The sequence below is a fragment of the Xenopus laevis genome, chromosome 9_10L, assembly GCF_017654675.1.
Source record: "Xenopus laevis strain J_2021 chromosome 9_10L, Xenopus_laevis_v10.1, whole genome shotgun sequence".
Lineage (NCBI taxonomy): Eukaryota > Metazoa > Chordata > Amphibia > Anura > Pipidae > Xenopus > Xenopus laevis.
This window is the reverse complement of record NC_054387.1, coordinates 44,703,535-44,729,823: the sequence shown is the minus strand read 5'-3', so window position 1 is coordinate 44,729,823 and position 26,289 is coordinate 44,703,535. Positions and strand designations below refer to the sequence as shown.

At 42.3% G+C, this 26,289-nt stretch overlaps 1 protein-coding gene across 8 annotated transcripts in view; it reads left to right on the top strand.

Annotated features, from left to right (window-relative positions):
* Window positions 1-6,745: 6,745 nt before the first annotated feature.
* chd6.L (chromodomain helicase DNA binding protein 6 L homeolog) overlaps window positions 6,746-26,289 on the top strand; it is an 86,180-nt gene continuing 66,636 nt past the window's right edge. For 5 of the 8 annotated variants that reach the window (XM_018235251.2, XM_018235252.2, XM_018235256.2 and 2 more), the window contains exons 1-2: window positions 6,746-7,007; window positions 25,067-25,247. The gene's annotated coding sequence lies outside the window, so the exon portion shown is untranslated. The remainder of the gene's footprint in view (window positions 7,008-25,066; window positions 25,248-26,289) is intronic. The other 3 variants (XM_018235254.2, XM_018235255.2, XM_018235253.2) reach the window with 1 other exon arrangement.

Below are 26,289 nucleotides of genomic sequence, written 5' to 3'. Positions count from 1 at the left end.
AAAAAAATGAAAGTTGCTTAGAATTGGCCATTCTATAACATATTGAAATTGGGTGGTATCGTGTAAGTTTAATGTAAAATAAAAAATAAATAAAGCAATTGCTGAAAGTTGTACTTACAATAGAAGAACTGGAGGCTTGTTAGTACAAATATAGCATTTCTGTTACCTTCTTGCCCTATTGTAGCCATCTTGTCCTGACTGCAACTGCTACTCTGCAGGTCCAGACAGTTGGAGCCCCTACAGACATCTCTGTTATTTCTGAATAGGGATAATTTTCCCTTTAATGTTCAAGTAATAAAATCTGCAATGCACAAAAATAGCAGAACTATATATAGAGGTAGTTCCTACACATCAGCCCACACAAGGGTATTACATTTACATGGAAACACATGCTGGCCTGTCAGGGTGAGAAAGAGAGTGGGTGATAAGATGCTAAATCTATTATGAGTTAGTGATATGAAATGGATTTTTTTATTAAGCAGACAGAATGGGAGGCTAGACTTTTACTGTTTCTTTTTTTAATGTTTTGTCTTTCTCCTGTACTGCCTAGTTGCTAAGGTCAGTTATGATAACAACCATACAGCAAAAATGTTTCATGTGCAGGTAACAGAGGGAGATGTGTTGAGACTGGAGGAAAGGAGATGTTACCATCAACTTAAAAAGGGTTTCTTAACCATATAGGACCAAGGACAAACCCCTGAGGCACTGGTTCAACCACAGAAATTTATTTAACACAATTTCTTGCAATCTATCATTCAAACTGTCCCAGTGTCGGACTGGCCCACTGGGTACCATGAAAATACCCAGTGGGCATTTGGCCTATTCCATGGTCAAAACCTATTTCTTTATGGGAAAAGAGGCTTAATAATGGAAGAATAGAGTATAAATAAGAGTGTAAATAATAAAGAGGTTGAGTTAGGAGAGGAGGAATAATAGTTTGGAAAGTGGGCCCACGGTCTAAGGTTTTCTGGTGGGCCCCTGGCATCTCTGTCCGACACTGAACTGTTCTCTGGCCAATCATAAATGTTTGTTTTAGGCTACTAATTCATTTATTTGGTAACCGTACATGCAGAGAGCTGGGGTGCTGAGAAGGGGCCCTGTAAGCACCTGCAGATGAGTAATTCACAAGGTGCATGTGAATGATGGTTAGGTCAGCAATAATTTATAAAACTTGTGTTATTTAGCCCTCTATTGCTCACTGTACCCACAAGCCATGTTGCTCGGAAGCCTTCCTCCGCCACTGACTCTCCTTATGCCCCTCCCTAACCTCTTTTGGAACAAGAGTGAATTTGATGCCTCAAGACTCATCAGTGACCCTGAAAAGGCCACCCACTGGCCAATCACAAAATAGAATTCTGAAAACCTAAACCTGGTAAGATAATGAAATGTCCTGCTAAGTTCTACAACATGCTGTACTGAGCAAAACAATCGTAAATCAATGTCTCAAGGCTGGAATAAATGACAGGTGAGGTCCCCAATATTATTTGGCTGCACCCCTGCCAATGCTGCTTTGGCAGCATTGTTCTTCTATTCTTGTTATGGCGTGACTTCCAAACGGCTGCCTGGTTGATATGCTAATTAAGTCCCAGCTAGGAGTTGAAATTCCAAGCCTGAAATGAGCAATGCGATAAAAATAAAAATGTTTCCAAACCATCAAAAAGGAAATTAAGAGTAAATGCAGTTTTGTCTTGTAATGCTGCTGTCTACGTCATATTAAAATAGAATTTTAAGAACTTCCCCTTTACATAGAGGGTTAAAATAAAATTTTCTGTCTTAAATACATAATGCTTCAGTTGTGATATCTCCAACCAGGGGAAACCCAGAAATCTGCTGACAGCGACCGTGAAAAGCGATCAGCTTGTTTTGCCACATACCATTGAATCAATCGGCTGAAGAGACAGCAATGCAGAAGGAACTTTCCCAAGCAAGAGGCATGTTTCCATGGCAGGGTTTAGGTACACATGCTTAGCACACGGAATGTATCTCAGCACATGGAATACGGAATCAGGCTTTCTGACATACATGTATATGCCTGTATGTATTTATTTATACCAGCCCTTAGAAAGGTTCAACCAGGGTTGATCCTATCAAATGTGGGGCTCAATTGGGACCATGTTGGCGGGGCCCCTAGACAAAGTGTTGCTGGCTACTGACACACCAAGTATTTAGGAAAATAAGGACATACAGGCACAAAATAGAAAGGAAAGGGGCAGACAAGGTAAGAGAGGGATGAAATAGGGGCACATAATAGGGGCACACAGGGTAAGAGAGAGAGAGGGAGGAAATAGGAGAGTGGACTGGGCCAATTAGTTTGGGGCAGGCTGGGCCGATTCAGCTTGGGAGCAGGCTTGGTTGGATTGGGTGCAGGCAGGGCCTATCAAGGTTGGAGGAAAGCTGGGCCTATGAGAGTTGGGGGCAGGCTAGACCTATGGAGTTGGGGGATAGGCTGGCTTATCAGAGTTGGGGGTGGGCTGGACCTATGGATTTGGGGATGGGCTGGACTCTCAAAGTTGGGGGCAGGCCAGGCAGCATCATGTGCTGAGGGAAATATTATCTGTGCTGCCCTGTGTTGCGGGGGCCCCCAGAGGTGCGGGGCCCTATTGGGCCCAATTGGTCCAATAGGCCTAAGGCCGGCCCTGGGTTCAACAATATTGTAATTAAATTAGGGGTGGCGTCTATATTTAGTAAAGTTCTACCAGCTCTACCCCATGCCAAATATGTAGGCATGCCCTCTAGTCCCTTACCTACTAGAATTCTCTCAGGGGATACAAGGATGGCCTGAAAAATAGCACATGGAGTACAGCAAACAGTATTCCAGTTCACTGCCTTGAAGAAGAGAAGTGCCTGCATACTCCCTGTTGAGCTCCGTGCTGCCATTTCTTTCAGGTTTTTTAGGCGTTCCCCTGCACCAATTCTATTACAGTGATTCTGCAGTATAAAAATCTCAGAAAAAGGTCTGTACTATGGATGTGCTCAGCCGTAGCCCAACAGAGGTGCCTGGATATTCAGGGAAATAAATGTTGATCCAGCATTCAGCAAGGAGTATCTCAGGCTGGTGCACCAAGCCATGGGTTGGAGGGAAAGGACTAGAAATACTTGAGCCCAACAATGTGGCATCCCCCAGTATTTTCAGCTTTCCTTCTCATCCAGTACAGTGTACAGTACACAGTCCAGAACTGGGTACCAACACAAAAGGGTTTGAGAAATTAAAAAAGGAACTGATTTATTGAGAATGTTTTTCTTACCAAAAGCCTTATGCGTTTCATGCCCTGATCTGGCCCTTCAGCTAAAGCTTAAAATATGATTTACTGCTCAATGAGGCATGAAACACAGTCTTTTTTAGTCAAATGGTGTTTTTGTTAAAGCTTGTTTGTTATTTAGGGTCCGTTTCAACCCATGTTCCTCAGTGATGTATCTCTCCTACGTTCCTCTGCAGGAGAACGCAGAAAGAAAAAACGCAACATTTCCCTTGGATCCAACTGTACTTATTCAATCGTATGCAAGCTCCAAACACGGGTGGAAAGCATCAAGCAATACTACAGTAATATTGTAATACAGGTATAAGCTGAGACTTATCCATATCCATTACCAGTTTATTTGCCTTTCTTTTGACTTTCTCTAATTCACTAATGTCCCGTTTGAGTGCTGGAGATCAAAACAGAAATAATATATATAACAGCAGGAATATTCTGGAGATCAAAACAGCAATAATATAACCAGCACTTTGTACTGAGGGAGAATAACCCTCTCCTCTCTTGAATCTATGCCCCTTTTAATTCAGCTCAAAACGTTGACTGTGAGGCTGCTGACTGGCATTGCTTGCTACAGTCAAATTTATTATCTACAAGGACTCCAAGGTCCTTTTCCATAATGGATTTGCCTAGTGCAGTCCCATTAAGGGTATAAGTGGCTTGGATATTTTTACATCCCAGGTGCATGACTTTACATTTACCAACATTGAGTCTCATTTACAACTTAGCCACCCAGATTGCCAGTTTGTCAAGATCCTGTTGCAAGGATGCCACATCCTGGATGGAATTAATTGGGCTGGATAATTTTGTGTCATCAACAAACACTGATAATATTAAATCATCGTTCAGAGAGTCCTACTTGAAGGCATGGGCTCCATTTCTCAAGTGTCCCAGGCCAGGCCAAAAGAACAGCATGAGCAGATGGGTTCACCATCGCCAAAGCTAGGGTGAGCCCCATCATCCGACCCCCGAGGGGGTTTAGGGCCGTTGGACTCCCCTTCACCTTGTGGCTAGGGGGAGTCCCATCTACCCTCGGTTCTGCTGAAGCTTCCCCCAGGGTGCAAGTCTTGACCTGGGGTCAAGCCCAAAGGACTATGACACCCATACTGTGAAGAAAAACACACGAAAAAGACACACAAGCACAAAAAAGGTGCTGAAGTGTCAAAAGTGCAAAGTGCCTTGGTAAGGCTCCAGCTGGCAGGCAGAATATTCCCCGTTCGCCTTAAGTCTGAAGCAAAGGAAGTTAAGCAAGATTTAGCAAGAAGTGCATAGTGCAAGACCCAAAAAAAGTGAATCAAGCACCCCTCAAGGGAGCACAGTGCCTCCGTTTTCATCAAGCTTAGCTTGAGGGCCCAAACCAGAGGACCAAGTGTTTCTCCATCTTCACATAAGAACAGATACTACACTTGATCTTAGCCTGCCAGAGGACCAAGTGACTTGATCCTAGCCAAAAGGCCCAGATACTACACTTGATCTTAGCCAAAAGGACACATTACTTACAATACCCTCCCCTAAGTCATTAATGAACAAGTTAAATAAAAGTGGACCCAATACCAAGCCTAAGGGACCACACTAAGAACCTTACACCAAGTAGAGAATGTACCATTAACAAACACCCTCTGTACCTGATCCTGTAGCCAGTTTCCTATCCATGTACACACAGCTTTACCAATGCCGACAGACTTTAGTTTTTTAAAGTCCAGTTGGTGCAATGTCTGGTGTCTAGCGTGAGTGACATGTGCTCCTGATTCTTTTGACAAAAGTGTGCTGCACCTAGTGATGCAGAGCATTGTGAGTAACCTGGAGCGACTGCCTGGTACAGAGGTGATGGTAGTGCCAAAGTTCCCATTAGTCAATAGGTACAGCAGCACTCAATTCGGATCAGGAGGCAGGCACTGGTGCCAGGTACAACTCTACTGAAGTGCAAGGAGCACATTTTGGCTGTGCCTGACTTTGAGTCAGGGGAACTCTTCGCCTGAATGGACATGCAACTGACTGAGGGGAAATATGTGTGACTGCAAATGCACTTGTGGTTGCAAGTACTCCTTTATAATCCAAAACATTCATGCAAGCTTGAAGAGGGGCATCTAGTAAGGGTAAGTAAAACAATGGCTTGTTGGCGTATTTATTTGCTAAAAGGAATGGAACCCCCCCAAATAAATATATCTATTTTTTTCTGGGTCTCCATCTAAATACGAATTTTCTATTCGGCTGGCTTTTGCTAAATTGTTTCAGCAGTCAGAACTAGCAGTGCAAACAATATAAACCGTTACTGCTTTTAATAGCAATTATATTTACTGTAACTTTTAAAAACGAAGAGTCTTCAAAAAGGAATAAATGTGGCGACACATGTGTAATGTTGTGGGAGAACAGTAGTGACTGAAATGCCCCTCTCTCCGTCATCGCTCCTTATACTTTGGAATGGAAAGCGCTGATTCGGTATGAATATTTAGGTTTAAATACCCATGTTAAGCTGCACACAGATGAATCCATGCATGTATGCACATGTGTCCGTGTGTAATTTTGTATGCTTGAGTGTAAAGGTGGCCATACACGGGCCGATAAATCGGCAGCTTATTGGCCCGTGTATGGGGCCCTCTGACAGGCTTCCCTAATCGATATATGGGCAAAAGTCGGCCAGATGTTGATCGGACAGGACTAAAAATCCTGACAGATCGCAGCCACATCTGTTCGTTGATGCGGTCCCACGATCCGACCGCACGTTACCCATCGTTAGGATCCGATCGTTGGGCCCTAGGGCCCACGATTGGATTAGCTCAATATCACCTACCTCAAGGTGGGCATATCGGGGAGAGATACGCTCTTTTGGCGACATCGCCATCTCTGTGTATGGCCACCTTAACAGCATGCTAACTTCTCATGTTAAAGGGATGGCTCACCTTTAAGGTTTTTTTAATTGGTTTTCATTTTTTATAGTTATTTGCCTTTTTCTTCCGACTCTTTGCAGCTTTCTAATGGGCGTCGCGGACTCCCTTTTAAAAAACAAATGCTCTGTAAGGCTACACATGTATTGTTGTTGTTACTTTTTATTACTGGTCCTTCTATTCAGCCCCTCTCCTATTCATATTCCAGTCTCTTATTCAAATCGATGCATGGTTGCTAGGGCAATTTGGACCCTAGTTACCAGATTGCTAAAATTGCAAACTGGAGAGCTGCTGAATAAAAAGCTAAATAACTCAAAAAACACAAATAATAACAAAGGAAAACCAATTGCAAATTGTCTTGGAATATCACTCTCTACATCAAACTTGAAGCTGACTTAAAAGTGAACAGTCCCTTTAATGATGCAGGTCCCCCTCATGCCAGTAATCAGTATGGCAGCACACCTGAAGTAACATGTTCCCAAAAATAAGACAGAGCCAGCAGGAAACTGCAGCTCAGATATCCAGCAGGACCCCCTCGGTGCTCCCTCTCTCTCACGCCTCCTTTTTTCTCTCAGGGCCCCCCTTTCCCCTGGCAGCCAATCAGCGCGCACATATCATCCATGCAAATAGCAGCACAATGGAGCGGAGCAATAATGGTGGCGCAACCACGCTTGAAAACGACCACCACTTGTTTGACAAGCCCTTAGCCAATCGACGAGCTGCCTTCCCTGTGCCTGTCGCCAGGCGGCCCAATGGCAACGTGGCGGAGGCGTTCCTTCAGTCAGGCTAGGGTGTTCTTGCAGGGTGTCTTGTGCTAAACTTCACCAAATAATAGCTGTTTGTATTTTGGCTGCAGCAGTGGCCATTTTAGGTAAGTTATAGCTTTTAACTTTTCATTTTCAGCGTCCGTGACAGTTCGCGGGCCCTCGTAGGGCGTGTGGGGGCCGTGCCTCCCTTCCCCGGGCACCTCTTATGAATGAAACTGGGATTTTTCCTTGACTATCCCTTCTGCCTTTCCTTCAGTATGCTGCTGCACAAGGAGGTGGGGGGAGAAGCCTGCAAACGTGTCCACCTCTCGAGAGCTTGGAAATATTTCATGTAGAGCAAATCACTGTATCCCCTCCCCCTCCTGTTTCTTCCTTCCGTTACCTCCCAAGGTTCTTTATTTCTGAATTTGGGTCTCCCCTCTATATCCCCTTACTGGCCAGTTGGTTCTGCCCACTGCAATAAAGCGTGTGCGGTGGGCAGTACCAAGTGGGGGAGGAGTAGGTGTTATCACAGAGAACCTTTAACCTCCCCCCCTTTTTTTACACCCCTCTCGCACCTATTATATGGTTATGTAATGCTTCTGATGCAGGCATATCGGACAATGGGATTTTTGGAGGGTAGGATAATGTGCATGGATATATGGGGAAATGCATGTGCTGCTGTATTATTGAATGATGCCAAGTATATGTGTCTAGTGCAGAGACTGGTATTCTGTGCTTGCAATGAAATTCACTTACACTTATTTTCAGGCCTGCAGTGACATTCTTAGTCATCACTTTGCTGCTTAAACCGTCCTTACCTGCTGCAACCACCAATAGTGTAACGAGAAGATAACCCAGTGCCAAAAGTACCACCTTTTCACCCCATGCTAGAAACTTGCCATCACCTCCTTTTACTTCACCAGTAGTCATGCTGCCGGGCAATCGGGGCCTACTAACTTTACTAAGCAGCTGTAGCCCAAGTTGGGATGTAACTTGGTCAGGTAGCCCAGTTTTGGAGCAAGTATTTTGGCATCAGGTAGCCCAGTTTTGGAGCAAGTATTTTGGCATCAGGTAGCCCAGTTTGGGAGCAAGTAGCTTGGCATCAGGTAGCCCAGTTTGGGAGCAAGTAGCTTGGCATCAGGTAGCCCAGTTTGGGAGCAAGTAGCTTGGCATCAGGTAGCCCAGTTTGGGAGCAAGTAGCTTGGCATCAGGTAGCCCAGTTTGGGAGCAAGTAGCTTGGCATCAGGTAGCCCAGTTTGGGAGCAAGTAGCTAGGCATCAGGTAGCCCAGTTTGGGAGCAAGTAGCTTGGCATCAGGTAGTCCAGTTTTGGAGCAAGTAGCTTGGCATCAGGTAGCCCAGTTTGGGAGCAAGTAGCTTGGCATCAGGTAGCCCAGTTTGGGAGCAAGTAGCGTGGTATCAGGTAGCCCAGTTTGGGAGCAAGTTACACAAGGCCAAATTGACTTGCCTCATTTGTGGTAGAATGACAGCTGCCACTCCAATGGGATTGTAGAAATTGTAGTTCAGATTGTATCTTATGTTTTTGGGTCATAAGGTACAGAACACTCTTAAGATGCATCTGCCGGCTCTGCTGAGATTTGGTAGACTGTACATCATCTTACCAGTTTGCCGTGAACAACATTCTTTCATGCTGGACATTGGTATTTGGAACCTATGAGCTTTGTATGAATTCAGTTGGCAAAGAAACCTGTAGAGCACGAGGTGCGACACTTGAACGGCAGCAAGAAGTTAAGTGTTAAAGGTACATGCCAACAGACTGGCGCAAGCTCATTGCACTGTAGAAGACTCCTTTCCAAATAAGGAATTTTTCCCCTTCAGATCAGGAGGGTAAGTGGACTTAATTCTGGCCTGTCACGCTGCAGTCCCCAAGGCCCAAAACAGTTCAGTGGAGAAATCCACAGAATAGGCGTAGCAACCAATCAGAATGGCGCTTCCATCAGTCTTATTATAGTAGACTGGATTAAACTAATTGCTGATTGGCTGGTATATATAAGCATTCAAGTAAAATAAACATGGCAGGTCTCAACCAGGTGTTTGGTTTACTCTCGCTCAAGGATAAAAGTAACTGAAAACTTCTTATTTCTCATGAACACAAGCTCATCTGTGAAAGCCTTAATTGGATGTTGACTTGATATTTTTCAGTGTTATCTGGCTAGTCAAAATTGCTTCCCTCTCTGTGGCCCTACTTGGTTTAAAAGGAATCTGTTAAATGCGAGCCCCTATAACTTCAGCATGATTGCCAGGGGAGTTCCAACAAGCTGCTTTCATAGGCGTACATCTTTAGAGGTGCCTACAACTGGGGGGGGGGGGACAGATTTAAGAGATTGAGTTGCCATAGAAAGGCTGGTCTTTGGTATAAATAGCCAAAGTATTATGGTTTTGTAATTGGTTTTTCCTTTGCACAACTTGCTTTAAATATCGGTCTGTTCCTTTTAAATGGGAACAAAACCCAAAAATCCCATTATGTCTAAAACGAATGCCACAAGGGGCTTCAGGCTAAGAATCTGCTTCACTGCTGGCATCAGCCTTCTCCTGTGAATCAAGAAAGCCCAAGCAGTGGCTCCAGCCTGAGTTTATCCGCAGGCCAAGAATAAGCCCCATGTGGCATTAGCTTAGTTCTATGCTACTTTTTAGTATAAATCCATTAAAAATGTAATTGTGTTGTTCACCTTTAATGAACTTTTAGTATGATATAGAGAGTGATCTTCTGAGACAATTTGCAATTGGTTTTCATTTTTTATTATTTTTGAGTTATTTAGCTTTTTATTCAGCAGCTCTCCAGGTTGCAATTTCACTGATCTGGTTGCTAGGATCCAGATTACCCTAGCAACCATGCATTGATTTGAACAACAGGCTGGAGTATGAATTGGAAAGGGCCAGAATAAAAAGATGAGCAATTAAAAGTAGCAATAACAATTCATTTGTAGCCTTATATAGCGTTTGTTTTTTTTTATATGGGGTCAGTGATCCCCATTTGAAAGCTGGAAAGAGTCAGAAGAAGAAGGCAAGTAATTCAAAAACGATATTAAAAAAAAAAAAAGAAGACTAATTGAAAAGTTGCTTAGAATTAGCCATTCTATAACATGCTTAAATGTAATGTAAAAATGAACCACCCCTTTATTATGTTATAGAATGGCTAATTCTAAGCAATTTTTCAATTGGTCTTCATTATTTATTTTTCATAGTTTTTGAATTATTTGCCTTCTGACTCTTTCCAGCTTTCAAATGAGGGATCACTGACCCCATCTAAAAATAACAAATACTCTGCAAGCCTATACATTTACTGTTATTGTTACTTTTTACTCATCTTTCACTTGAGGCCCTCTCCTGTTCAAATTCCAGTCTCTTATTCAAATCAGGTCATGGTTGCTAGGGTAATCTGGTCCCTAGCAACCAGATTGGTGAAATTGCAAACTGGAGAGCTGCTGAATGAAAAGCTAAATTACTTAAAAACTTACCCATAAAAAACGAAATCCAATTGCAAATTGTTTCAGTATATCACTCTCTACATCGTACTAAAAGTTAATTCAAAGGTGAACAACCCCTTTAAAGTTATATGTAAGGGTTAGGCCACACTGGGCGTTTTGGGGAGATTTGGTCGCCTGGCGACTAATCGTCTTGTCTTTGCGACGACCAATCTCCCCAAACGCCTTCCCTGACTCTGCGCCGGCTAAAATGAAAAACCGCCGGCGCTAATCACACACTGCGATTCGTTTTCAGAAGTCGCCCAATGTTTCCTTGTGGCAATTTGGGGCGACTTCTGAAAACAGATCGTCGTATGTGATTAGCGCTGGCGTTTTTTCATTTTAGCCGGCGCAGAGTCAGGCGACCAAATCTCCCCAAAATGCCCAGTGCGGCTTTACCCTAAAGGCAATTCCAATTGAAAGCTGTGGCTTTTGTCTGAGCGTTGGCCGCTTCTTCCCATGTTCCTCGACACTATTCCAAAAGTCAGAACCAAAAGGGACAGACTCTGCTTTTCAGTAGCAAGCCTATTTATAAATCAGTTTACAGCCATTGAATATGTGTAGTGAATTCATATTGGAATGCTGCTTAGCATGCCAATTTCTTTCATGGGACATTCCTTTTTGTTTTCAGGTTTACTTCCCCTTTCTATAAATGCCTTTTGGTTTAGGATCTGGGGTCATCTGTTCTTGTCTTAGATAAAACATTTTTATTAGCATTGCAGTATATGTTTCCTGTTTGCAGTTATTCAATGTAACTGTTGCAAAATACTTGTTACTGTAGTTCTTATTGTTACATTTTTATATGTTACTGTTCAGTTTTATTTGCTTCTGTGTATCTTTACTTTTTTTTATTGAATAGCCTAATCTCCTTTGCCCCGCGCCTTCTCACACACTTGATACACATGTGGCTGTGTACAATCTCCATGACTTCATTCACTTCCTGGTGTCAGATTATCAGTCGTCCCTCCTACATCTCTGAGCTGCCACTGCCTGTTACCTCTTCCTGTGCCCTCGCTTACGTTCCCTGCAGGCCTCTGTTTAAAGGGCATGTAAACACCAGAAATAATGAAAAAAACTAAGGAGGCAGATTTATCAAAGTGTGAAATAATAAATTCAGCCACAATTTTAGAAGCATATTTATCAAAGTGATCTCTAACGTTCACCCATTGATAAACAGGCCTCTAAAAATCCTATAGGAATAAATTGAGTGTGTCAGAATTTTTTATATATATATATATATATATATATATATATATATATATATATATGCCCCTAATTAGCTTTACAATATACATTCATTGCAGATTTCAGTAAATTTATTTGTAAATATACACTGAAAACTCAATTTTACATCCCCTCATTTTACATTGTTGTTTTCTGGTCCCATGTATATATTATTCATAATACATTTCCCTGATTTTGCATTTTCCTGGATTTTCCACCATTTTTTTTGGTCCCCTGAAAAATGTAAAATGGGGGTTCTACTGTAACTGCTATTGCAAGCAGTGTGTGTGTCCCTTGCTGTTCTGTGCCTCGCTGGTTATGACTTTTGGAGTGCTGTGTATAGCAGAAGCCAGGTGGCCATAGACGTACAGATAATATGGTACGAAACAAATTTTTGTTCGATATTCGGTGCGTGTATGGTGGGAAAAGAAACGACTGTTATCGGCAGATCGGTTTGTCGATCGGGTGCCTTTGAAGGCTCCCACACATTGGCCATTGTTAGTGCTGAATCGTCAGCACAGGTAGAATTCTATTGTTTCTACCTATGTATCTGACGATTCAGCTCTACATGTGTGTATTGGAATGATCATTCTTGGAAAGGTCGTTTCCAAGAAACATCGTAATTGTTAAGTCTATGGCCACCTTAATAGGCTTGTGAAGAAGCATGCAGGTTCTGACTTCTGCTACATTGTTTCTAGAGACAGAAGCAGCAGTGCAGAAAGTGCTTTCACTTCCAATTACATGTAAAAATAATTTTATAACCATTAAACATTTTATCATGAATTGACATTGGGAAGTTGCTTAGAATTACATTTTCTTTCATTCGATTTACATCCTCTGTAGATTGAACATACCATTTCCTACTTCAGTCCTTCTCTAATTGCTCAGGAACGCATGTGCGCCCAGGTTATCCTAAGGTTACCAGATCCCATGACAAATCAGGAAACATTCATCTAAAAAGGCAGCACTGATTGCATTTAATTTCAGATTATTTTGCAATCAATGCAGTCCAGCAAATTACATCATTAGAAGTGTAACTGGCTTATCCGATGATATAGTAAAACCAAGGATATTCTATATTGCAATCCCAGCACTTCTATAGTCTTACAGCTTTGGGGTCTTAGGTTCGATTCCAGTCACAATTTTCACAGTCCATATCAATTAGTTATTCATGCCAAAATTACAGTATGGGGTATAGGTGACTACATAGCTCAGAAACATAACTAACATGCAATGTTTTGGCAGTTTGAATGGGCTACAGTAACAGCAGCCAGTTTCATGTTTTGGATGCAAGGATTCAATTTGGACATCTCCAATTTAGCAAGCTAGTCTTACAATCTGAGCAATACTGGATTGCATATTTAGAGCAGTCATATACAGTCAGTTACAGTATAGTAAAGTCATTCTGCTGCTGTAGTTGGAATTAGGGCTAGGAGGGTGTTTAGTTTTAAAATAACTGATGTAAACAGGGATATAATGAGACAATATGCAATTAGTCCTTATTTTTTATCTTTGTGGTTTTGAATTATTTTGCTTTTTTTGTTTCAGCATCTATCTGGTTGCTAGAATTCAATTTTCCCTAGCAACCATAAATTAGAGACTGGAATATGAATAGCAGAGGGCCTGAAAAAAAACAGCAATAACAAAAAAAAAAAGTGTGGTCTATAGAGCAATAGTTTTTTTCCTACTGGGGTTGGTGACCTCCATTTGAAGGCTGCAAGAGGCAGAGGAAGAAAGGAAATAATTCTAAAACTGGTGAAAAGTTGACAGATTGAATAGGACAATCTAAAACAAAGTTAAAGTTAACTACTTAGTAGTTCATCTGCATTAAGGGTAGGGACACACTGGGCGATTTGGGGAGATTTAGTCGCCTGGCGACTAATCGCAGCGACTTTTCTTCCCGAATGCCTCCCCTCACTCTGCGCCTGGATAAAATGAAAAGTCGCCGGCGCTAATCACACACGGCGATTCGTTTTCCGAAATCGCCCGAAGTTGCCTCACAAGGAAACTTCGGGCGACTTCGGAAAACGAATCGCCGCGTGTGATTAGCGCAGGCGATTTTTCATTTTAGCCAGGCGCAGAGCGAGGGGAGGCATTCGGGGGAAGATTGGTCGTGGAAAGTCGCGGCGATTAGTCGCCAGGCGACTAAATCTCCCCAAATCGCCCAGTGTGTCCCTACCTTAAAGGTGAACTACCCCTTTAATGTAAAGCACCTGTAATAGAAGACATTTTGAAATGCTATAGGGTTTTCATTATTATCATCGCCGTCTCTTGTTGAAGACTAAATCAGTACATTTAAAGGACCCCGTGACACAAAATTTTTACCAGTTAAAAATCCACTCTACCCTTTTCCACCTACAGATCTATCCTGCAGAAAATGTGTCATGCTTAATGGTTTATAAAAAAAATACCATTATAAAACGCTGCTTCCAGAGGTAAACTTTCCCAAAAGGCGAAAAGACGAGATCTAAGGTGCAGCGATCCACATCTCCTCCTTGCCAGCCTTCCAAACCGGAAGTTAGTTCTTGCTGTGGGCAGTGTAACTTCTTCTGCGTCATTTATTTCTGTAAGAGCAGGCGAGAGGTGAAGGAATGCAGCAGCACACTGGTCAGCCATGAATCTAAAAACTAACTAAGACCCCTCCTAAATCAGTGAGTTCATTCCTTCACCTCTCCGAATGCCCGCAGCAACAACTAACTTCCGGTTTAGAAGGCTGGCAAGGAGGAGATGTGGAACACCACACCTTAGATCTTGCCTTTTCACCTTTTGGGAAAGACAATGTACATCCGAAAGCAGCGTTTTATAATAGTATTGTTTTATATAAAGCATTAAGGATAGATCTGTAGGTGGAAAAGGGTAGAGTGAATTTTTAACTAAAAAAAATGTTGTGTTACTGGTCCTTTAAAGGAGACATAGAGCCTAACAAAAAGCCCTTCAACCTTGTAGGCCACATTGATGGTGGTAGCACACCAAAAAAAACAAATGCTTGGTGCTCGCTGCAGGGATATCACTTATCACTCATCACTCATATATGAAAAAACTCATATTAAACATACCCTTAAATCCATAAACCTTCTCCTCCCCTGTGGATAGCAGAGCAACCCCCACAGTGTGCGCACCATACTCTGCCTGCCCTATGTTCCCTGTGTGTGCCATACTCTGCCCTATGCTCCCTGTGTTTGTGTGCACCACACTCTGCCTGCCCTATGCTCCCTGTAGTGCCATACTGTGCCTGCCCTATGCATGTGTGTGCACCATACCATACCTGCCCTATGCTCCCTGTGTGTGCCATACTCTGCCTGCCCTATGCTCCCTGTGTGCGCCATACTCTGCCTTCCCTATGCTCCCTGTGTGCGCCATACTCTGCCTGCCCTATGCTCCCTGTGTGTTTAATTCTCTGTCTGTCCTATGCTCCCTGTGTGTGCCATACTCTGCCTGCCCTCTGCTCCCTGTGTGTGCCATACTCTGCCTGCCCTATGCTCCCTGTGTGTTTAATTCTCTGCCTGCCCTCTGCTCCCTGTGTGTGCCATACTCTTCATGCCCTATGCTCCCTGTGTGTGCCATACTCTGCCTGCCCTATGCTCCCCGTGTGTGCCATACTCTGCCTGCTCTATACTCCCTGTGTGTTCAATACTCTGTCTGCCCTATGCTCCCTGTGTGTGTCATCAGGGAGTATAAAATTGAGGTTTCACTGTAAACCATAGGGAATAAAAAAATGAAGACCCACTGAAAAGTTACAAAGACTTGGCCATTCATTAACATACTAACCGTTAACCAAACAGTGAACTACCCCTGTAAGATAGGAAAATGGGATATACAGTAGAAACCCCATTTTACCTTTTTCAGGTACCAGAAAAAAATGGTGTAAAATCAGGGAAATGTAGCATGCATAATATATAGGTGGGACCGTAAAACAACAATGTAAAATGAGGGGAAACTTAAAATCAAGGGATGTAAAATGGGAGTTCTACTGTATCTTTTCTCCAGGCAACCCTGACTTTTTCAGAGCAAACCTAGATATGAAATCTGAGGGGATACATAATATCCTTACAGCTCCTTTCCATCTGTAATATATTGATTATGTTATGGAAGGGGTCAGAACTGATCTGGTGCAAATAAAAGAGGTGGGTTAGGGTTGGTTGGTGCAGGTGCTGAATTTCCCAGCTGAAATGAAAGGGAAAAATATTTGTGCAAGTCACTCCCACTAGAAGTGGAATTCCTTTACATACAGTTATAATAATTCCATTCACAATAAGTTGCTAGTTTGACACAGTGTTGCGTTCAATGTGAAGGCCATGCAGAAGCAAACCACACTTATAAAACTGCTCATCCAGTTTATGCCTGGAGGCCTCCAGCTCCAACTGCTTAGAAACAATCCTGTACTGGTGTTACAGCTTAATTTGGCACGTGTGTGAAAAACATAAAGCAGGGGTTATTGTTATTTTTTTATTACTTAACTTTTGATGCAGACCCTCTTCTATTCATGTTCTAGTCTCTCATTCAAACCGCTGCCTGGTTGCTAAGGTACATTTGTAATACCAGCTTCGGCAGGTATTTTACCGGCTAGGTACACAGCAGATAAGCTCTAGTAGAACATAATCTTGTTTTGTTATCCAGTATTTAACCTGTGCCATTTAGTCCTTTTTTAATTTCTGCCATTGCTACGCAGCAGGTTGTTTATATAAATTAAAAGATTCTATAAAGTTAATGAAGCAAACAGCCCAATTTTACTACTGCAGTACATTTGATTTTCATTATTTAAAAGCACTTTTATTTTTTGGTGTTACTGTTCCTTTAAGGACTAAAACCATTGTATCCTATACGGTTTATGTACTATTTAAACCTCATTGCCCTTTTTAAAGTTGAAAAGCTGCACCCAGTGGCTACACAGTTTCTGAAGCAATCACACAGGTATGGGACCTGTTATTCAGAATGCTCAGAACCTGGAGTTTTCCGGATAATGGATCTTTCCATAATTTGGATCTTCATACCTTTAGCCTGCTAGAGAATCATTTAAACATTAAATAAACCCAATAGGCATTAATTATATCTTAGTTGGGATCAAGTAAAAGGTACTTTTTTATGATTATAGAGAAAAAGGAAATCATTTTTAAAAATTTGGAATATTTGGATGAAATGAAGTCTATAGGAGAGGCCCCACCATAATTCGGAGCTTCTGGATTACTGGTTTCTGGATAACGGATTCCAGAATTGTACAGAATAAAAATGCGTCTTAATGGTTTGACCTTTTTTCCATCCATTTTCAGCCACAAACAATGTGGTATTTTCCTTTATGCAACAACGTATTCGGCTGAATTATGTGAAACATCAGCATCAGCTTTTCAGTGTGAACAGGATGCCACATTTAAAATACTCAGCCAAAATCCCGGCCACATTTCCATTAATGGTATATTATACTGGCCAACTGTGCCGGAGCAATCATTCCAGTGTTACTGCTCGGCAATAACCATTGGCCGCAAGTTTTAGTGAGCTATGTGACACAAATGACATTATTTATGAGAATACTTGATGTTAAAACTAGAATTGTTTAAAAAACAAAATACACTAATTGTTTTGTAAATGGTGTCAAATGATGTGTGGGTATATCTGACACCATTGGGACCTGCCAGTTCGGCGTTTATATATGGAATATTTTATACTCATTGTTATCCATTAGACTCTACACAGCTAAGGAACCTGTTTTGGAATGCTCACGACCTAGGGTTCTGTGAAACATGTTTTTTCCGGAATATGAGGCATTGTGCCTTAAAGGAGAAGTAAAGAGTAAATAAAATAGTGGCTAGAAATGTTGTACATTATGTTTTGAGCTTCTGTACCAGACCAAGGCAACGACAGCCCTTTAGCAGTAAAGATCTGTGTCTCCAAAGATGCCCCAGTAGCTCCCCATCTTCTTTTCTGCTAATTCACTGCACATGCTCTGTGCTGCTGTCACTTACTGAACTTAGGGACCCACTCACAATATACAGTACACATAGAATAGAAATGTCACAATATAAGGCTGATTAGTAATTAATACAGATAATTACTACATGTCAGTACAGAAACCAGTGCAACTCCATCAAAATTTAGGTGTATCCAAAGAAAAGAAGCATGACCCATAGATATGCACCCTCCCCCCCCACTGTATCAGTCAGAGATTCCCACCACCGAGACAAATATAGATTACTCATGTCCCTGCCTAATAAAGTTAAAATTGTCAGCGCCTGACGCGCGTTTCACTCGCTGTGCGCGAGCGTTATCAAAGGCCTATACATTTTCTGACCCTGCACACCACTAATTTGTTCTCACATTTCAATCAATGGAAGGTGCTCCCAATCACTCTTTTTGTGCATCAGAATTTAATAATCTGCATCGTAGCATCTTTTTATATTACATGCCAACCTCATTTTTTGCTTGATAATTAGTGACGACCCCTAAGTTTAGCTTCTCAACAGCTGCTCAGAGCCCACTGAACATGTGAGTGTCACAGACACTTTCCAAGATGATGACTCCCTGTGACAAGTTTGAAGTCCTGGATCATTGCTGCTATTGACAAACTGACACTTCTGGGGCAATAAGGATCTCCAGGAACAGCCTGAAAAATAGAACAGTCAGTTATTTGTGTTGCTGTAACCAGGATTTGACTCCAGTAGCACAATACATTGTTCAGGGCAAGGATTATGGTTTGTGCATATTGAGTTTCTATCATCCGGCTACCCTGTGCCAAATTTTTGGCAACGAGGGCCAGATTTGGTGAGGAGAAAATGCGTTGCGGCCGACCATTCAGCCTGACATCCATTCCGAGGTAGCTAGCTTGCGATCAGGATCATTCACTCCTGGAGATGGACACGTATACAGTGTTTAGGAAGTGGAGTTTGTTTGGACTTATTCTCCGCACCTTAAACAAGGTATCGCGTAGCAGTAATATTTGGGCACATGATTAGTGAAATGATCATCTATACTGCTGCCTGTGTGCTGAAGGTGTTAGCAATAGACACGTACTGGCACGTAGTGATGCACTGCTCTCGCATACGTCTTTGGTTTAGTTTACTGTACTGCAACTTCAGTATGTCAATTGCACCTTCAGCCCTAAAGAAGTATGCGAGTAATGCCCAATATTACTGCCACGGCTATGCGATTCCAGATCGCACTGTGCTGGGGGGGGCACATTATTATTAATTTCATGACAGAGGCTGAGGGCTGGTGTAAATTTGAAAATGGCCCGCAGGGCCGGACTTTGGACATGCCTGCTGTAAGGCTTTGTAAACTAATGGATCTTTACCTAATTTACCACTAATGAGCTGGGCCAAATCGGGAGGACCCAATTATCTGGCCCCTAGGACAGTGATCAAATGGTAATGGAGGCCTAGGGAGACCTGCTGCTAGCAGATTGCATTAATGCGTCAAAGTGGTTCTTGTCCTTGTCCAACAGGATTTTCTAACCTGCCTAGTGGAGGGCCCATACACAGACCAGTAAGTTGCAAACTCAAGGGCTTGAGTGTCTTTTATCAGACCGCTTATGATAACTTTATGTCCATACTTAAGGTTTGTTGGTGAACTGCTACTACCTGAATACCTTAGGCCCCACTTTTTTGGTGATAAGCATTGAAAACTGGACATGGGCTCTTAATGTGGTGAACTTTAGAATGCAAATTAAATTAGAAGATTGCTGAGTAGGGACAGCACCTTGCATGTTCGAGATGTACATGTTCAGTCTTAGGGAACTGCTGCACCATTAAATAAGCAGCATGAAGGTTTTAGGGTACATTAGCTATGAAGGCATGTTTGAAATTAGACCCAGAATACCAAAGATTGGAGAGACCAGGGAACTAAAGTTATAATCTTAGCCTTTATATTGGAGGGTAAACTCTGTGCCTTTACCTGCACCGTCTGGGTTTAAGCCAAGTAATGTCCATAAATCTGGCATGTGTTGGGGTGACTGAGCATTGCAGAATAAAATTATATGAACAATGACAGGATCATGTGAGAGACAGGGAACCAACCACAGATATAAATATCCAAAAGACTTCTTTAGAATAATATGGGACAATTCCAAGTGTGAGCCCAAAGGATAGATGAGAAACTAGATGCTGAGAATCCTCCTCATGTTTTTTAGTTGCAGCACTTTTTTTTTTTTTTTTTTAATAATAAGCTGATTGTGCCTATAAATCTCTTTTAACACCACAGATCTCAAGTTCAATGAACAGGCCAAGGCAGCGTCTAAAGCACAATCCGTCTGCATCTTTTCAGACCTTGCATAATACATTTTATTATTTGCTCTCTTCAGCCAGGATCCTGTTATTTACATACAGTCAGACTGTGAGCTGGACCTGACCTATTGCAGGGCCACAGTTTTGGCAACATTTCTAAGCAATACTGCTGTCACCTTGCCTTTCTGCAGCCAACTTGCTCTACTATATCTGCCATCCTGCACTGTAACTGCTGTTCAGATGAGGAACTATGGCCAGTCACCCCCCGAAAAAAGAGCTCTGATTATATAGTTGCTTGTGGTGCTCAATAGAATTAGACTGAATAATGCTTTCAGCCAACTCGCCTATATGATATGGCAATGCTGTGAATGCAACATTTGTGCAATGTTTATATTTGGAGATGGTGCAAATGTGTCATCTTGTGTGCTGAAATATATTAATAAGAATTAGGATTATGATTTTGCCTACTATTGGTCAATTAACTCAAATCCAAAAAAAAAAAATCTGCATTATCTTAAGACAATGGCTTTTATTAGGCTAGGAGACAGTGCCAAATTAAAGGGGAGGTTTACCATTAATGTGAATTTTTATATGTTCACCAATGTGGTTTTTATTAATACTTTTAGATATAGTAGACATATTTTAAATATATCTAGCTAGAACTGAATTGATCTTTAGGTCCCTTATTTCATCCAGCGGCCTAGTCAACCAGCCATTTGGGTCAGGGATATGCAAGTGAAAAGGGCATGTGCAGAATAGATCTATACCTACTCTTCCTCAGTTCTGGTTGTGGCTTCATTCCTCCTTCTATAGACATGATCTTACACAGTTGGGATCCCTTGGCTTAAGCAGAGATCAGGTAGCTAAAGCTCTATTCAGCCCTACTTTCCCAAGAACCATAGAACCCCGGTTTTACCCCCTCCCCGAATTTTATGTTCTCCTTGATTTTTTGTGGTCCCACACAGGCAATTTGCATTTTTTGTTCACAGAACTTACGCTGTTTTGACACCAAGCCCTGGCAAATGTAACATTGTGGTTCTACTGTAGATATATTAAAAAACGCTGCTTTTTTGTTACAAGAAACACCCTTGAAATATTATTCAAAGGGACAAAACTGTTTTTATTAAACTTATGTAAAGTTTAATTCCCCCTTTAAAAGGGTTGTTCACCTTCAAACACTTTTTTGGTTCAATTAGTTTCAGATAGTTTACCAGAAGTAAAGACTTGTTCTAGTTACATTCTATTATATTTTTTTTCTAATATTGAAGTGTAAAGTTTCATTTTTCACCTTCTAAGGGCAGGGGCACACGGGCAGATTCGGGGAGATTTAATTGCCTGGCGACTAATCGCCTCTTCTTCGGGCGACAATCTCCCCAAACTGCCTTATACCTTCCGCCTGCTATAATGAGAAAAAGCCAGCGCAATGGCACTCGCAGCGCTTCGATTTCCGAAGTTGCCTCATGTGGAAACTTCAGGCGACTTCTGAAATTGAAGAGCCGCGAGTGCATTGCTGCAGGCGATTTTTCATTTTAGCAGGCGGAAGGCAGTTTGGGGAGATTGTCGCCCTGAAGAAGAGGCGATTATTAGACAGGCTGCCCGTGTGCCCCTGCCCTAAAGCAGCTGTGGGAGGGTTGCCAACTCTGTAACTGTATTAAACTTAGGGATGCACCGAATCCACTTTTTTGGATTCGGCCGAACCCCCAAATCCTTCACAAAGGATTCGGCCGAATACCGAACCGAATCCGAACCCTAATTTGCATATGCAAATTAGGGGTGGGAAGGGGAAAACATTTTTTACTTCCTTGTTTTCTGACAAAAAGTCACGCAATTTCCCTCCCTGCCCCATTCGGATTCGGTTCGGCCGTGCAGACGGATTTGGCCGAATCCGAATCCTGCTGAAAAAGGCCGTATCCTGGCCGAATCCCGAACCGAATCCTGGATTCAGTGCATCCCTAATTAAATTGATACATTTAGTTGATACATTTCTTATCTTACTACTGAGCAGAATTCCTGAGTTTCATTAAAGGCAGCTGTTAGAATTGAATCAATAGTTGCTATAATTCCACAAATGCTGCTGGGAAATGTATCAACTAAATGTAGCAAAATTGTAACCGTTTAGAAATCTGCACCTGGATTACTGAGCTGTTGGACTGAAACACCAAAGACAGGGACATTAAACTTTAAACTTAAATTTTGGAAAAAAGGGTGAGAAATAAAAGATGGAAAGCAATTAAAATAAAGTCTATATTTCTAGTGAACAAACTTAAAATAACTGAACTGAAAAAAAAGTGTTTGGAAGGGGAACCACCCCGTCTGTTTTCTTGCATTGGCTACATGGCAACATGGACTGTCACATACCCAAGTGAACATCGCCTTACAAGCACTTTTGGGCAATTTTGGTGAGCCTCTATAACCATGGCTACCCAGGCGTCTCAAATCACCCAATGTTCCATTCCACTTATTTAGTTAGTACTGAGTGCCCACATATGACCTAGTTTATTTGGGTACGGCGCCTTTCAGTTTGTAGGGGCTACCACTGGCTGCTACTTATGATGCATCTAACCACCTAACAACTTTACCCTGAATGAATAGATGTGTTTAAAATGGGGGGGCTGATTTTGTGCAGTAGAATGCGGATCATTTCTCCTTTCCCCGTTGCTTTTTTAATCAGCTGAATTTCCAGACAGCTGGCACAGCCTCAATTTGTATCTCCGCTGGCATCTCTGCAGGTCCCACCCCCTTCCTGTATTGTTTATGCACATCAGAATGTTGCCCGTGTGCGCAAGTCTAGACATCGTGACTTTTGGAGGCCTGATTGTAAATGAGATTTTTTTTTTCTTTCTCTCTGCACCCCGTGGGAAGTTGCTGCCTCAACGCTGTCGGAATGCCACCTGCAAAGAGCTGTATTTGATTCATCCTTCAATTTGCCCTCCCTTCCCATTCTTACTAACCTTTGCTTAAAGGGGCAATGTACTTGTAACCAAGCAGTCCTGAAGGATGTTATTGATCAGTTCAGGGTCCTTAGAGATATTCTATTTAGGCATGCAGGGCAGCCATAGGGGGCAGAAAAGGATGCTCATCACCGAAGATGTCCTAGCCCAAAGTATAGCATGCATTTTCATTTTTTTTTTTCATTTTTACTATTATGCAGTGATATAACAAGTTACATAACAAGTTGTTTCTGTATGATATAGACAGAGACATTCTGATTCTGCAGTTGCTTAGTGCCAGAACTATGGGTAGGCAGGTGCCTTTGGCATAGTTTGGGGGTGGCAAATGGCAAAGTACTCTCTTTGCAATGGAGATGTACGGACTGGTGCTTGGGGGCAGCTGCTGCAAATAACAGGGGTGGGGAAGGGTTGCTTCTGCTGGAGGGTGCCTTTAAGCGAGTTGGTGTTGATGGGTCAGTATAGGGGGTGTAGGTTTGTAGGTTTTTATTTAGCAGCCCTCCAGTTTGGAGTTTCAGTAGCTATATGGTAGCAAGGGTCCAATATTCTCTAGCAACCAGTGGTTTGAATGAGAGACTGAAAGGTGAGTAGGACAGGCATGCATATAAAGATAAGTAATAAAAGGTAACAAAAATTGTATACATAAAACTTTTGTTTTTAATTTTGTGTGCATTTACAAATTTCCAGCAGTAAACCACAGCACTCTCTCCTGGGTGCCACCCCCAATTTCATGTTCTATGGATGAGGAGTATTCTGATTTTATATGATGCTACTTCTGATAAGGTGGCCATACACGGGCCAATTAAAAGCTGTCCACAAACAAAGTCAGCAGCTTATTGGTCAGTGTATGGGGCCCTCCGACGGGCTTCCCCAACCGATATCTGTCTGGAACTCAGGTAGATGTTGGATCAGGCTTAAAAATCCTGCCAGATTGAGGACCGAATTGGTTGGTTGATACAGTCCTCACTCCCACCTGCAGTCCTGGCCTTGTGATTTAATCATTGAGTCCTAGGGCCCACGTTTGGATTGGCCCAATTCGACCAACTCAAGGTGGGCAGATCTGCCTATGTATGGCCACCTTTAGTATGCAGATATCTTGATAAAGGTCCATGGTGAGGACCAAAATGTTGATCCAGTAAATAACTCTCTTGTTTAAGTTCCTGGTGTGCATCAGCATTTTTTAAAATTTTGTATCATTCTCCTGATTTGCACCCAAGGGTTTATTAATTAAATAAGTGTGTTCCTGAGAGAGACAGACACACACGCACACCCTACACACACTCACACCTACCTACCTACCTACCTGTAGAGACTGAAAACCAAACCATTAAATGGGTTGTTCACCTTAAAGGAGAAGGAAAGGCTTTGTGCACTTGGGGGTGCCAAATGTTAGGCACCCCCAATGATTGTATTTACTTATCTGAAACCCCAGGCCGGTGCTCCTATCAGCAGAAAACTGCACCGGCCCAGGGTTATACCAGTGAGCACCACGGATTGATCCTCTTCCTGCTTCTTATTTCTTCAAATTTCCTGGGGCAAGTGCATGTGCAGTTGAACGAAATAGCTGACTTTTTAGTTAAAGTTCGGCTTTTCGTTCTACTGCGCATGTGCAACCGTGCGAAGAAAGTGGAAGGCGGAAGTGGATCGCTCCGTGGTGCTCACTGGTATAACACCGGGTCAGTGGTTTCAGGTAAGTAAATACAATCACTTGGGGGTGCATAACATTTGGCACCCCCAAGTGCACAAAGCCTTTCCTTTTATTTTGTTATAAAACGGCTAATTCTAAGCAACTTTTTAACTGGCCTTCATTTTTTCTTTTTTTATAGTTTTTTAATTATTTGTCATCTTCTGACTTCATCTTTCAAAGGGGAGTCATTGACTCCAACTAAAAAACAAATCCACTGTAAGGCTACAAATGTATAATTAGAACCAATTTTTAATGACTAAACATTATACATTATACTAAACATTAATTTAAAGGTGAACAACCCCTTTAAGAGGTCCCATCTGCTGACTCAAGGCTTAAGTAACTTTATCAGCCTGTGTATGGTCGTGGCACACCCATAATGATATGAATGAGATGTGTATGATTTACAGATGTGTTCAAGTTTTGTATCGCTAGCTCCAAAAGTATTTACCGGAAAAAAACACTGCATTGTTGGAAGATGGCAAATTGTGCAGAGTTTGCTTTTTGCCTGCTTTAGTAAATTAGACCTTGCGTCTTCCCATGCCAGAATTTGCTTTTGCAGATGCACCGAATCTTTGCTTTTTGCCACATTTCAATATTTCAGTTGGTCTTCCTTTATGTCTCTACAGTGGGAATGGGCGCCCCCATGCTGTAGAATTCGGTGGTGCATGTACCCGGTAGATCGTGTTACCTGCATCTGACATCATAGAAGATGTTGATGGAGACGTCGTTGCACAGTCGTGAGTTAAAATCCCGGAGTAGATTCTGCTGCTGTCTTCTTCACCACTAAGAAGCTTCCTGAAATTAAAGGTTTGTGTTTCTCTTGTACAGGTAGCCATATTAGTCTAGTTATATTACAAATATTACTACTGGGCTTCAACTCCGTCAAGAGAAGGCTTGTTTGGTCAGGTCACCAAAACAATAGGATCTTTGTCCAAGATGGCCACCTGTGTGCTGGTCCATATTGGGCTGATCCAATCAGAGTGTGCTTGGGCCACCTACGAAAAAAAATCCTCTCTCCGATCCCCTTCCTCCCACCCTGCCTCCGCCAACTTGCTCCCCCCTTCCCCACCACAGGTAAGAGAACGGCTGGGGAGAGTTTTTTCTTGTCTTCTATAGTTGTGCCACTGGATTCATTTGTTGGGATCATAATGGGTGCCATTGCAGGCAGTCGGAAGAGGGCCACATCAATGGGCTGATGGGAGGGGACATGCTGAAGGAGCCAAATTGTCACCCCACGTATTTCCAGCTTTATATTGAATCTTACAAACTGCTATAAGATCTAGATAGGATCATCTTGTTGTAGGCAGTAATACCCAGTAATTCTGTACTGTTCTAGCACTGTAGCGTCAAGCACTTTAACCTGCACTCTTGATATAAGCGAGTTAGATCCTGTATAGGAAACAGTTAAAGGGAAACCGGTGTATGAATATTGGTGTTTGTTTTTGACTGCCGGATCATGTGCACCATGGAACAAAGCTGCGCAATCCTTCTGATTCTTCATTTCATCCTCCTTCCCTGCTTGGAAGTGGTGAATGTGGGTGATAGGAAGTGTGGTTGAGTAACAGGGAAATCCTTCTATGTAAGTGCTCAGTTTATCTTCCCTACTTACAAGGGCATTTCTTTTTCATAAGCAGTATATAAATAGTACAGTATGAGGATTCACTGAACATTTTTTGTATGTGTTTGTACATAGGGATGTGAACTACCATATTGATTCCCAGAACAGTATGAGGGTATAGATTGTGTGCCCACAACATTCCTTCTTTGGGTAGTAGCTGCCATATTGTTTTCTTTCCAGCATGAGGATATAGCTCATTGTGCTTGAAGAAGATTCCTTCCCTCTGTATTT